The sequence below is a fragment of the Mesoplodon bidens genome (assembly GCF_964165515.1).
Source record: "Mesoplodon bidens genome assembly, chromosome: 9".
In the NCBI taxonomy this organism is placed as follows: Eukaryota; Metazoa; Chordata; class Mammalia; order Artiodactyla; family Ziphiidae; genus Mesoplodon; species Mesoplodon bidens.
This window is the reverse complement of record NC_138166.1, coordinates 64,766,329-64,778,412: the sequence shown is the minus strand read 5'-3', so window position 1 is coordinate 64,778,412 and position 12,084 is coordinate 64,766,329.

The following is a 12,084-nucleotide window of genomic DNA, read 5'->3' as shown; positions in this document are numbered from 1 at the left end:
AGGCAAAAAATATACAAATCAATTTTCACTGCAAAGTAAAGGAACTGTTACAGTGGAGGATTACTGGACTGAATGTCAATATTATGACATAGTATGAGTGTGTTTCGTGTTTGGTAATTGCAATCATTGTTGCTTTTGTTGTGGTCATCCATTTACAATGCTTGGTGTCAGTTTATTTATCTCTTGTAAAAATAAAATACAGTGTGTGTGTGTGAGTTGTGAAAAAAAATTACCCTTAAATAAGATGTAAAAATTAAATTATATTGTAAAATTTAAAGCAAAGAAAAAAAAGATATTTAGCATTATCTGACAGAGACCTTATAATAACTGTGATTAAAATGATCAAGGATTTGCATGACAAGATGGAGAAATTTCAGTAGAGAACTGGAAATTATATAAAAAGAAAATTCTAGAATTGAAAAATAATATAGCTGAAATTAAGAAATCAGTAGATGGCGTTGATAGTCACAGTTTAAGACAGAATTAGTAAACTGAAAGGTCAAAAAATATATATATCCAGAATGATGCTGGGGGAGAACAGGGCAGACACAATATTTGAAGAGATAATGGCTAAGAATTTTCCAAAACTGATGAAAGACATTGAGCCACAGATGTAGGAAATGCTCTTGGCTTCCAAGCAGGATAAATACAAAGAAAATCACAGCTAATTACTTCAGAGTAAAACTGCTGAAAAACAAAATTTAAAAGTAGCCAGAGGGAAATGTAGATCACTTTCAAAGGAGCAACAATAAGTAAGCCTAGTAGGTGATATTTTCAGAGAGCTTACAGAAAATAATAGCCAACATAGAAGATTATGTGCAGCAAAAATATCCTTCAAAAGACATTTTCAGGCAAATGAAAACAGATTTTGTCACCACCGGAAAGTACTAGAAGTCCTAAAGGAAAATACTAATGGGTGTTTGGGCAGAAGGGAAATTATCATAGATCACAGCTTGGAGGTGCAGAAAGAAACTGAAAAGCAATGGAAAGGTGTATTTGTGCATAAATCTAAAAGAATATTGCCAGAAAATAATACATTTATGCTTTATGGGGCCTTACATGTATAAAGAATTAAAATATATGACAAAAATAGCATATAAGTCTGATGAGAGGTAAATGGAATTGAGTATTCTGAGGTCCTTGAATTGTCTTGGAAATGGAAATGGTTAAGACACTAATTTATATTAGAAATGAATAAACCAGGGAGCATGTTTCAATTTCTATGATAGTTAATAAAAGAATGTAAAACTAACAGGATAATAGAAAAGGAATATGGAAATTTAAAATCCAAATGAAGGCAAGAAAGGAGAAAAAAGAACAGATGGGAACAAACAGAAAACAAAAAGTTAAGAAGGTAGATTTAAATCCAAATTCATCAATACATCAAGCATTAATGGACTAAATATTACAACTTAAAGACAACATTGTCAGCTTAAAGAACAAAACCTGGGAATTCCTTTGTATGTTATTTGTTGCTTTTAATATTTTTTGTCTTTAATTTTTGTCAGTTTGATTACTATCTGTCTCAGCATGTTCCTCCTTGGGTTTATCCTGCTGGGACTCTGTACTTCCTGAACTGGGGTGACTGCTTCCTTTTCAGCTATTATATCTTCAAATATTTTCTCAGGTCCTTTCTCTCTCCTCCTGGGACCCCTATAATGCAAATGTTTGTGTAATTAATGTTGTCCCAGTGGTCTCTTAGACTGTCCTCATTTCTTTTCATTCTTTTTTCTTTATTCTGTTCTGCAGCAGTGATTTCCACCATTCTGTCTCCCAGCTCACTTATACATTTTTTTTTTTTTTGCCAGAGTTCTGCTATTGACTCCTTCTAGTGTATTTTTCATTTCAGCTGTTGTACTGTTCATCTGTATTCTTTACTTCTTGTAGGTCTTTGTTAAACATTTCTTGTATCTTCTTGATCTGTGCCTCCATTCTTTTTCCAAGATCTTGGATCACCTTTACTATCATTACTCTGAATTCTTTTTTTGTGCTATGAGATTAGAAATCAACTACAAGAAGAACAAAACCTAATTCTATGAGACTTAAAAGCAACATGCCTTAAGTAAAAGGATACAAGAAGCTTGAAAGTAAAAAGATGGAAAAAGACTTCTCATGCAAATATGAACCAATAGGAAACTGGTATATTTAGTATCCAAAGTAGAAGTTAAGGGAAGAAGCATTACTAGAGTAAGAGGGTATGCGGCTCACTCAGGCGTTTGAGCTGTTTGTGAAGTTCAGAAAGGCCCCGCCTCAGCTTGGAGATGGACCAGGAAGCTAACTTAGTCAAGAGGCACCAGATTCAAAGTATTTGAAGATAGAATGTGTGTGCTTGTGTATGTGTGTATGTTTAGGGGAAAACACAAGGGATAGAGTAGTAGTATTCAAAAGGAGGAGAAATGTAACATGTAACATTTTCTTTTTCTGAATCAAATAAATACTGGCTTGGAGCTTTCCCACCCTCACCCCTGTTTTTTTGGGGTCAGCATTATTAAGAAATGTTATTAATAATAGGTCACACTTATCAAATGCTTACTGTTCTAAGTGCTTTGCAGGTATTAACTTATTTAATCCTCACAACAACCCTAGGAGGTAGGTATCTTTATTACCATTTCTGTTTTACAGATGGAAAACCCAGCAACTGGCAGAGCCGGTATTCAAAACAAGGCGGCCCCCTGCCAGAGTCCCTGCTCTAAACCCTATGCAATCTGGCCTCTGCAATTTACAATCTGTCCGACTTTATGGAAAAACATATTGAACCTCTCACAAACTATCCCTTCAATTTTGATGACTCTAGGTTGCCATGCAAATTGTGCACAAGGGGTTAGAGAGGAGTGTGAGAAGCAATACATGTTCATTGGGGGTCTACTGTGAACCCAGAACTCATCAAGGTATAACAACTTTACATGTAGATATTATGAGCTCCATTTTAAATATGAGTAAAATAATGTTCAGGGACATTCAGAGACTTAACAAGTCACTTTAAGTAAGAACAGGAAAGGGATTCTCTCCTGTTCCATTTGACTCCATTGCCTCTTCCCGATAAACCACATTGGCTCGTTACACTATGAGAGTACATTGATTAAATATTGGTGTGTTGCTTCTTCAGTGTTGTCAACCTCTGCTAAATGACTTGTTATATCTTCAGAAGTGTGGGGATAGTGTTGTTGCACTGTACTACTTTTAGCACTAGATGGTGGTGTAACACCATAAATCTTTTCTGCTCTGGGCCCAGAGGAAGGTGATTTCAGAGCCTGGGGGCACTGGAGGGCAGGATGCTACTTCAAAGTAGCATGAGAAAGCATGGAAAAAAGGAACCCCTCTCTTGGATCTGACATTCTGGTCCTTGATGCTAAACTCTGAGAAGGCTAGAGAGTGTAACCCTCAGTGAGCTTCAGGATGTGTAGTACCGACAGCTTGGGCTTTTCTCAGACAGTCTTGGGTTGAAGTCCTGGCTTCACCAAGCCCTGGTGAGTGGACTTGGGCACTCACTCATCCACAATGAGCTCCCCTATCTCAGAAGTTCCTGTGAGTGAGGTGAGGTTTCTAGGCATCTAGGAACTTGGCACTGCAGTAGGTATTCAGAAGACTGTAGATTTAAAAACTCAGTAATTCTACTGGGGTATATAGTCTGCCCCTGCTCAGCCACTTTCCTATCCTCCTCCTGCCCCTTCTGGGGACTTCCTTGAGGTTACAGAGTCACCTGGGATTAGAACCCATATCAAGGCTCTTCCCTGATGTGCTGGCAATTATCTGAAGAGCTTCCTTTAATAAAATTGTTTTGGGGAGATAGCCATAAACTTGATGGGTTTAACTGTGTTATTTTGACTCTGCAGAAGTGTTAAGGGCATGAAAGACAAAGTCTAAGGAACTGCTTCACATTGGAGGCATGGCAACTAAATGCAATGTGGGATCCTGGATTGGGATCCTGGACCAGAAAAAGGACATCAGTGGGACAATTGGTGACATTTGAACATAGTCTGTAGATTAGTTAATAGTATTGCTTCAAGTTAGTTTCTTGGTTTTGATTATCGTACTGTGGCTATATAAAATGTTAACATTTGGGGAAGGTGGGTGAAGGGTGTATATGAATTCTTGTATTATTTTGCAACTGTTTGTCAAGTCTGAAATTATTGAGTCTGAAAGCTCAATAGGAAATTAATTTATGAAAACGTTACCTTAACATTATTATGGAATATTTCAAACATACAGAAAAATACAGAGAATAAAAGTAACCACTTGTATAGGTGACTCAAGGGTGCTGTGTATGTGGGGCGGGGGTTGGGGGGAAGAGAGAAAAGAGTGGCTCCTGAAGGAGTTAAGCATTGTTGTCTCACTGTCTTTCTATACCTAGAGTTGGCCCCTGATGACTGAATCAGACCACTATTTTTCAGGCAAGGGCCATTTAAATTTTTGACAGCCTCTACTTCAGCACAATTTAGCAGAAAATTCAGTGATGAGACCATGGTATTTGATAATGAGATGGCACCCTATGCCTTAAGCCTTACTTAGTAATTCTCTTGGGAAATAGTTTTCTTCAGTCCTCATTTTTTATTACAGGGATACAATCATTAGTGGCTAAAACTAAAACATATATAGATAAAAATGGCCTCAGCTGCTTAGTGTTTCACTGACTTTTTTCTTTAACTTTAAAAAAAATGAACTTTTAGAAGTCGTAGATTTACAGAAAAAATTGCAAAGAAAGTACAAAGAGTTCCCACATACCCTGCAGCCAGTTTCCCTTATTATTAACATCTTAACATTGGTATGGTACATTTGTTGCAATTAATGAACCAATACTGATATATTGTTATTAACTCAAGTGCATGCTTTATCTCCTTAGTCTTTACCCAATGTGCCTTTTCTGTTCCAGAATCCTCTCTAGGCTATCACAGTAAGTTTAGTTTTCATGTCTACTTAAACTACTCTGGGCTGTGACCATTTCTCAGATGATTTTTGTAACTTTTTGATGACCTTGACAGTTTTGAGGAGTACTGGTCAGGTATTTTGTAGGATGTCCCTCCTTTGGGATTTGTCTGGTATTTTTCTCATGATTAAACTGGGGTCATGTATGTTTTTTTAGGGAAGAGCACAGAGGCAAAATGACATTTTCATCACATCATATCAAGAGCACACACCATGAACATGACCTATCACTCTTGATGTTGACCTTGGTCATCCGACTGAGGTAGTGCTTGTCGTATTTCTTCACCGTAAAGGCGCTCTTATTTTCTCCCTTTCTATCTTGTGCTCTTTGGAGGGAAGTCATTGTGTGCAGTCCACATTTAAGGAGTTGGCAGTTCTGCTCTGCCACTGTGAGGGCAGGGTAGCTACATAAACTATTTGGAATTTTTCTGCATGGGAGATTTGTCTCTTCTCTCCCTTTTACTTATTTTTTCAATCATTTATATGTCAGTATGAACTCATGAATACTTATTTATTCTATACTTTGGATTTTAATCCAGAACTTCTTTATTTCGTTGCTCAAATTGTTCCAGCCTTGGCCACTGGGAGCGCTTTCAGTTGGCAAGACTGGAATTCGAGAGGTGGGTTGTGCAGGATGTGGATGTGGGGATACACACAGAAAAGTGTTAACTGATATTGGTGCCATAGTAAGATCATTGTAAATAATTTAAAAGATTTACTATTTAGTGTCAAAACCGTCAAAGATGAATATGTATTAAAATGCAAAACTGCATAGGTAATAATTAAGTTGGAATAAAGACTGCAGAGAAAGTTAGGTTTTGCAGTAGGCTGTTTTGTGCCTCAGACTCTTAGGGGCACAATCACTTGTCTCTTTATTAAGCACATGTATACACCCTTCTTCCCTTTGCTGCCTCCTCGTTTTGTGCCCACTAGACTGTGTCTGACTCTCTACAGTGCCCACGAGAGTACCTGGTCCACAGTAGGCATCCAGATGCAGAAAGATGCTCATTGCAGCACTGTTAATAGTAAAAAAAAATGGGAAACAATATGAATGTCTAAAAAGGGCATGGTTTGGTAAACAAGGGCATATCCACTTAATGGAATGTTGTACAGTCTTTCTAAATGATGGTCGTAAAGACTATGTTTAACCTCAAAAATGTATATGATAGGCTAGATTAAAAAAAGAATGCATGGGCTTCCCTGGTGGTGCAGTGGTTGAGAGTCTGCCTGCCGATTCAGGGGACACGGGTTCGTGCCCCGGTCCGGGAAGATCCTACATGCCACAGAGCGGCTGGGCCCGTGAGCCATAGGCCGCTGAGCCTGCGCGTCCTGAGCCTATGCTCCGCAGCAGGAGGGGCCACAACAGTGAGAGGCCTGCATACCGCAAAAGAAAAAAAAAAAGAGAGAATACAAAATTTTGTCTATTGGATGAGTATAGCTATGTAAAAATATTGTGAAACAAAAAGCTCTGTGCAGCATTTGCCAAGTTCATCCTATGCCTAAGTAGTCTTTTTAAAATTTTTTGGTTGCGTTAGGTCTTCGTTGCTGCGCACAGGCTTTCTCTAGTTGCGGCGGGCGGGGGCTACTCTTCATTGCGGTGCACGGGCTTCTCATTGCTGTGGCTTCTCTTATTGCGGAGCATGGGCTCTAGGCGCGCAGGCTCACTAATTGTGGCACGCGGGCTCAGTAGTTGTGGCTTGCAGGCTCTAGAGTGCAGGCTCAGTAGTTGTGGCACACAGGCTTAGTTGCTCTGCTGCATGTGGGATCTTCCCAGACCAGGGATCAACGTGTGTCCCCTGCATTGGCAGACAGATTCTTAACCACAGAGCCACCAGGGAAGTCCCTATGCCTAAGTATTATTTAGCAATACAGCAATACCGTCAAAAGAATTGTACATATTTGTGGGTGAGGATGGAGGAGGTTAAGACTGAAAAGGCAGGGCTGTGAAGGGGAGAGGGACAAAGTTCATTTTGGTCCAGTGGCTGGAACTGTGACAGATAGGATTCAGTTATTTGTCAAATGAATGTGAGATGACCCCTAAAATTCCTCCCATTGTGTCTAAGACCTTGCATTTCATCATCTGAAAAGAAGTTATAAGATGTTCTGTTATAATGTTCTTTCTTCTCAAGACTTTCCAGTCATGAAGGCTTTCTCAGAAAGACAGAACACTCATGGATAAAAAGTCAGTTTCTAAGAAGGTGGACAAACATACCTTCCCTCCTTTCCTCTCCTCTTTTCCCTCTGAAAGAACAAACCGCCCTTCCTTACCACAGTAAATTCAGTCCTTCACTTGTTTACTCTCTCAATTAAGCCACCATGTTTTAAAGTAGTAAGACATGTTACCACTTCTCAAAGGTCTTTAACTGCCTTACAACTATTTCTCTTTGGAGGGCTGCCAGGGTGATGGAATCTCAGATCATAGACACAGTTAAGATGGACAAAAAAAGAAAGATACAAGAAGGAGGTAAAAATGCCCATAATGAACTCACATATCTTGAGGAAACCTTTAATCTAATGAGAATGGATTTCGTTGAGAAGACTGTACATGAACAATTAATTATTCATGGAAGAGACATCATTAGGATTTCATTTTGTTTAAAGGCCTCTAAGTGACTTAGGCAATTGGGTTAAGCTGGAGAAGAATTTCAAGAAAGAGACAAGCGAATGCTTTTCATCATACTGACTGTTTCTAATATTTTCATGATAGTTATTATGACTTGGCACATTAATTACACTCCAACTAAAAACCTCCAATGCTTTGCCTGGGCAAGAGTTTCCACAGGGGTGGGTCATGGACCAGTACGGTCAGATGGTAGCAGATTGACAGAAATTTCTGAAAGGATTGAAAGATTTATTTCAGAATTCTGTAATAATTCAATGTGGCTTTTTGGTTACTTTGGGAGTGTAAGGAGTCTCATTGAAATAACAATGGGATTTGTGGAACCTGTGACATTTGCACTCAGTGATTCTTTTCCCAGGGCCCTAGGGAAGGGGAGCACCTGCATTTGTAGTAAGTGTAAAGTAAGATACTTTAATATAAACCCCAGAGATCTGGAGTATTATAGGCCCTTATTGCCTGCGTGTCTTAAAGGCAACCATCAAAAATTGATGTCAGGTTGAAATTTCAAAGTGACATTTACTCTAAATGTAGAGAAATAGGGTAAATTTATAGAGAGGCATTGAATACGGGATCAATTTCAATGGACACTGAAGAAATGTTAGTTGAATTAATTCAGGAGTTTTTGTCTGTGTTTGTATCCCAAGCACCCAGGACAGTGCCTGGCACAGAGTAGGTGCCCAGTAAGTATTAGATGTTGTGGAATTTTAAGATTGAAATAGTAAATCAGGGCAAGTCTGTGTGGGCACCAAGTAGGGGCTGCAGTTGTGGGGTGGAGTTGGTAAAAGGGAGAACCTCTTCCCTGTTTGGGAACCAAACAGCCCTGTAACACCTTTAGGATAATGAAGTGTTAGAGCTAGCACCCTAGGCCTGAGGTGGAGTGGTAGAGAGGAGACAGCTGCAGATGTGGAGGAGGAAACCCTGGGGGTGAAGTCTTAGCTGAGGTAAAAATGCAGTCAGCAGTCACAGCAGCGGCAGCAGCAGCCACCATATACAAAGATCTACATGTTGCAGTAGGATGGAGAGTCAATGAACAATAAATGCAACAGGTAAGTAAATTATAGACCATGGTAGAAGGTGGTAAGTGCTATAAAAAAACTTTTAAAATAGGGGCATGCCTAATATGGTTTCATTTACAAAAATCTACTTCACACGTTTTCAGAAACGTCTCACGGAATAACAAGATACTCCTTTAACTTTATACATTTGCAGAAACACATTTTTATCACCACTGCTTAACTGATGATGATATCAAGCCAACATTTAGACAGTTTTTATACAATGGCAGCTCTAATTTTAAAGCAGCAAAGTTTTCCCAGCAGCTCCCATATTTTAATATCATAACTAACTACATATATATGTGTTTATCTGTCTCAGCCTCTCTGTACCTCCGTGTTAGGTAGAGTGGTGAGATGGCATGTTGTTTTCTTAGCTTGACACATACCACAGCCAGAATTCCATGACATGGTTTACACATTTTACAGCTAAATGTTTAGGCCTTGAGAACAGGCCTTCCTCTCTTAAAATCAAATGCTTTTCTTTCAACACTGCTTCCTTCATGTGGTGCAAGGAGAAGTCTCGCCCCTGAGTTTGGCCCTGAGTGGGAAACACAAGCACTGGGATGAAGCAGAGAGCTGGGGCCGAAGGAAATGTTTTTTCTGTTAGCTTAGCTGTGGCCAGACTAAAAGAATTTGATTTCATACCAACCAGACGCTTCCGGGTAGGGAAACGGACACTAATGTTTGTGATTGAGTCTCAGGATGGTTCCACCCTGCCCTGCTTTCTTTTAGCTTATTAATATCTTGTGGTTCTTGCCTCATAAGGCCTAAAAATTTTAGGATTCGGGTACCCAGTAATAGTTTACAATAAAAATATGGGCTTTGTTTTCTGGATCCTTTTTTGGGAAAAACAGAATTTGCCGAGGTGCCTTTCTCCCTTTATCTCTATCCTATACAATCCTTCCCACCTTCCACATTTTAGTCTAAAGGTAGCTGTAGTTCCTTGCTTACTTTACTCATTCAAATCTAGGAAGCACATTGGTCAGAAGGCTGAACACTAAAGCTCTTTCCTCTTAGCCACAGAAGAATAAACTAGAGGTTTCATGCATCATTCTGATGGTATTCTGTTTCCTTCACCACTATAATTCCATTATTACAGGAAAAAAAAAGATGATGATACTTGGATGGAAGGGGGTCAGTGCAATACAAATTCTTGGAAATGTGTGAGTGGTGTGCATTAAGATGTCGGGTTTCCATCTCATTTATGTTTGTTTTGTAGACACTACAAGTAGGTAACCTGCAAAGAAGCTGGGGGGTGGTGTGTGGAGGTGCCATAGCTCCAAATGCTACCTCCACATTAGGATTACTATTACCATTTGGCATGGGGCCAAAGTTTCATCTTCTAACCACTGAGATTCTTCAATTTGTGGGAAAAAAGGAAAATAAATCAAAACAATGGTATAGTTTTAATTTCTTTGAGAAAAATGATGTCAGCCAAATCTGTACCTTTAAGCCAGTATGACCTGCCCATGAGGGCAATTGGCAAAGAGTAACTGTGGGTGCTTTAGCTCAGTGGGCTTAATTTTTCGATTTTAAATTCCAGTTTCATCCCTGTTATACTTGGCTTCTGTCATTGGCTTGGTCTCACAGTATCAGCCTTACTTTTGCTGGATGGATTTTGTGTTGGAACTTTGTTTCCCTAACTTTGACTAGCAGATGGCGAAAGAACTCAAGTTCTGGCCAATTCCCCCTCCTGACTGTTTCAAGTATATTCAATGTAGGGTCTGAGCATCAGATACCCACCTGGGCTCAGGTCAGGCCACCAAAATTGCCTAAACATTTGGATTTCAAACAGTAAGAGCAGTGCTGATTCTCAACCACCAACCACCATGACTATGGTCATGATGAAGGTACTCTGGATGTGCTGAGAAGTCTTGTTCCCTTTCTGCAGCCTGAGACTACAGTCTCAAGCCTTCCTTTGAAGTTTGAAGACTCGCCTCTAGGTTGGAAGGGTCATCATTTGCTTAAGAGGGACACCAAATTTTTTTTTAAACATCTTTATTGGAGTATAATTGCTTTACAGTGGTGTGTTAGTTTCTTCTTTATAACAAAGTGAATCAGTTATACGTATACATATATCCCCATATCTCTTCCCTCTTGGGTCACCCTCCCTCCCACCCTCCCTATCCCACCTCTCTAGGTGGTCACAAAGCACTGAGCTGATCTCCCTGTGCTATGCGGCTGATTCCAACTAGCTATCTATTTTACATTTGTTAGTATATGTAAGTCCGTGCCACTCTTTCACTTTGTCCCAGCTTACCCTTCCCCCTCCCCATGTCCTCAAGTCCATTCTCTACATCTGCATCTTTATTCCTGTCCTGCCCCTAGGTTCTTCAGAATTTTTTTTTAGATTCCATATATATGTGTTAGCATATGGTATTTATTTTTCTCTTTATGACTGACTTCACTCTGTATGACAGACTCTAGGTCCATCCACCTCACTACAAATAACTCAATTTTCTTTCTTTTTATGGCTGGGTAATATTCCATTGCATATATGTGCCACATCTTCTTTATCCATTCATCTGTCGGTGGACACTTAGGTTATTTCCACGTCCTGGCTATTGTAAACAGAGTTGCAATGAACACTGTGGTACATGACTTTTTTTGAGTTATGGTTTTCTCAGGGTATATGTCCAGTAGTGGGATTGCTGGGTCGTATGGTAGTTCTATTTTTAGTTTTTTAAGGAACCTCCATACTGTTCTCCATAGCGGCTGTATCAATTTACATTCCCACCAACAGTACAAGAGGGTTCCCTTTTCTCCACACCCTCTCCAGCATTTACTGTTTGTAGATTTTTTTTTGTTTTTTTTTGTTTGCGGTATGTGGGCCTCTCACTGTTGTGGCCTCTCCCGCTGCGGAGCACAAGCTCCGGACGCGCAGGGTCAGCGGCCATGGCTCACGGGCCCAGCCACTCCACGGCATGTGGGATCCCCCCGGACCGGGGCACGAACCCGCATCCCCTGCATCGGCAGGCAGACTCTCAACCACTGCGCCACCAGGGAAGCCCATGTTTGTAGATTTTTTGATGATGGCCATTCTGACTGGTGTGAGATGATATCTCATTGTAGTTTTGATTTGCATTTCTCTAATGATTAGTGATGTTGAGCATCCTTTCATGTGTTTGTTGGCAATCTGTATATTTTCTTTGGAGAAATGTCTATTTAGGTCTTCTGCCCATTTTTGGATTGGGTTGTTTGTTTCTTTGATATTGAGCTGCATGAGCTGCTTGTAAATTTTGGAGATTAATCCTTTGTCAGTTGCTCCATTTGCAAATATTTTCTCCCATTCTGAGGGTTGTCTTTTCGTCTTGTTTATGTTTTCCTTTGCTGTGCATAAGCTTTTAAGTTTCATTAGGTCCCATTTGTTTATTTTTGTTTTTATTTCCATTTCTCTAGGAGGTGGATCAAAAAGGATCTTGCTGTGATTTATGTCATAGAGTGTTCTGCCTATGTTTTCCTCAAAGAGTTTTATAGTGTCTGGCC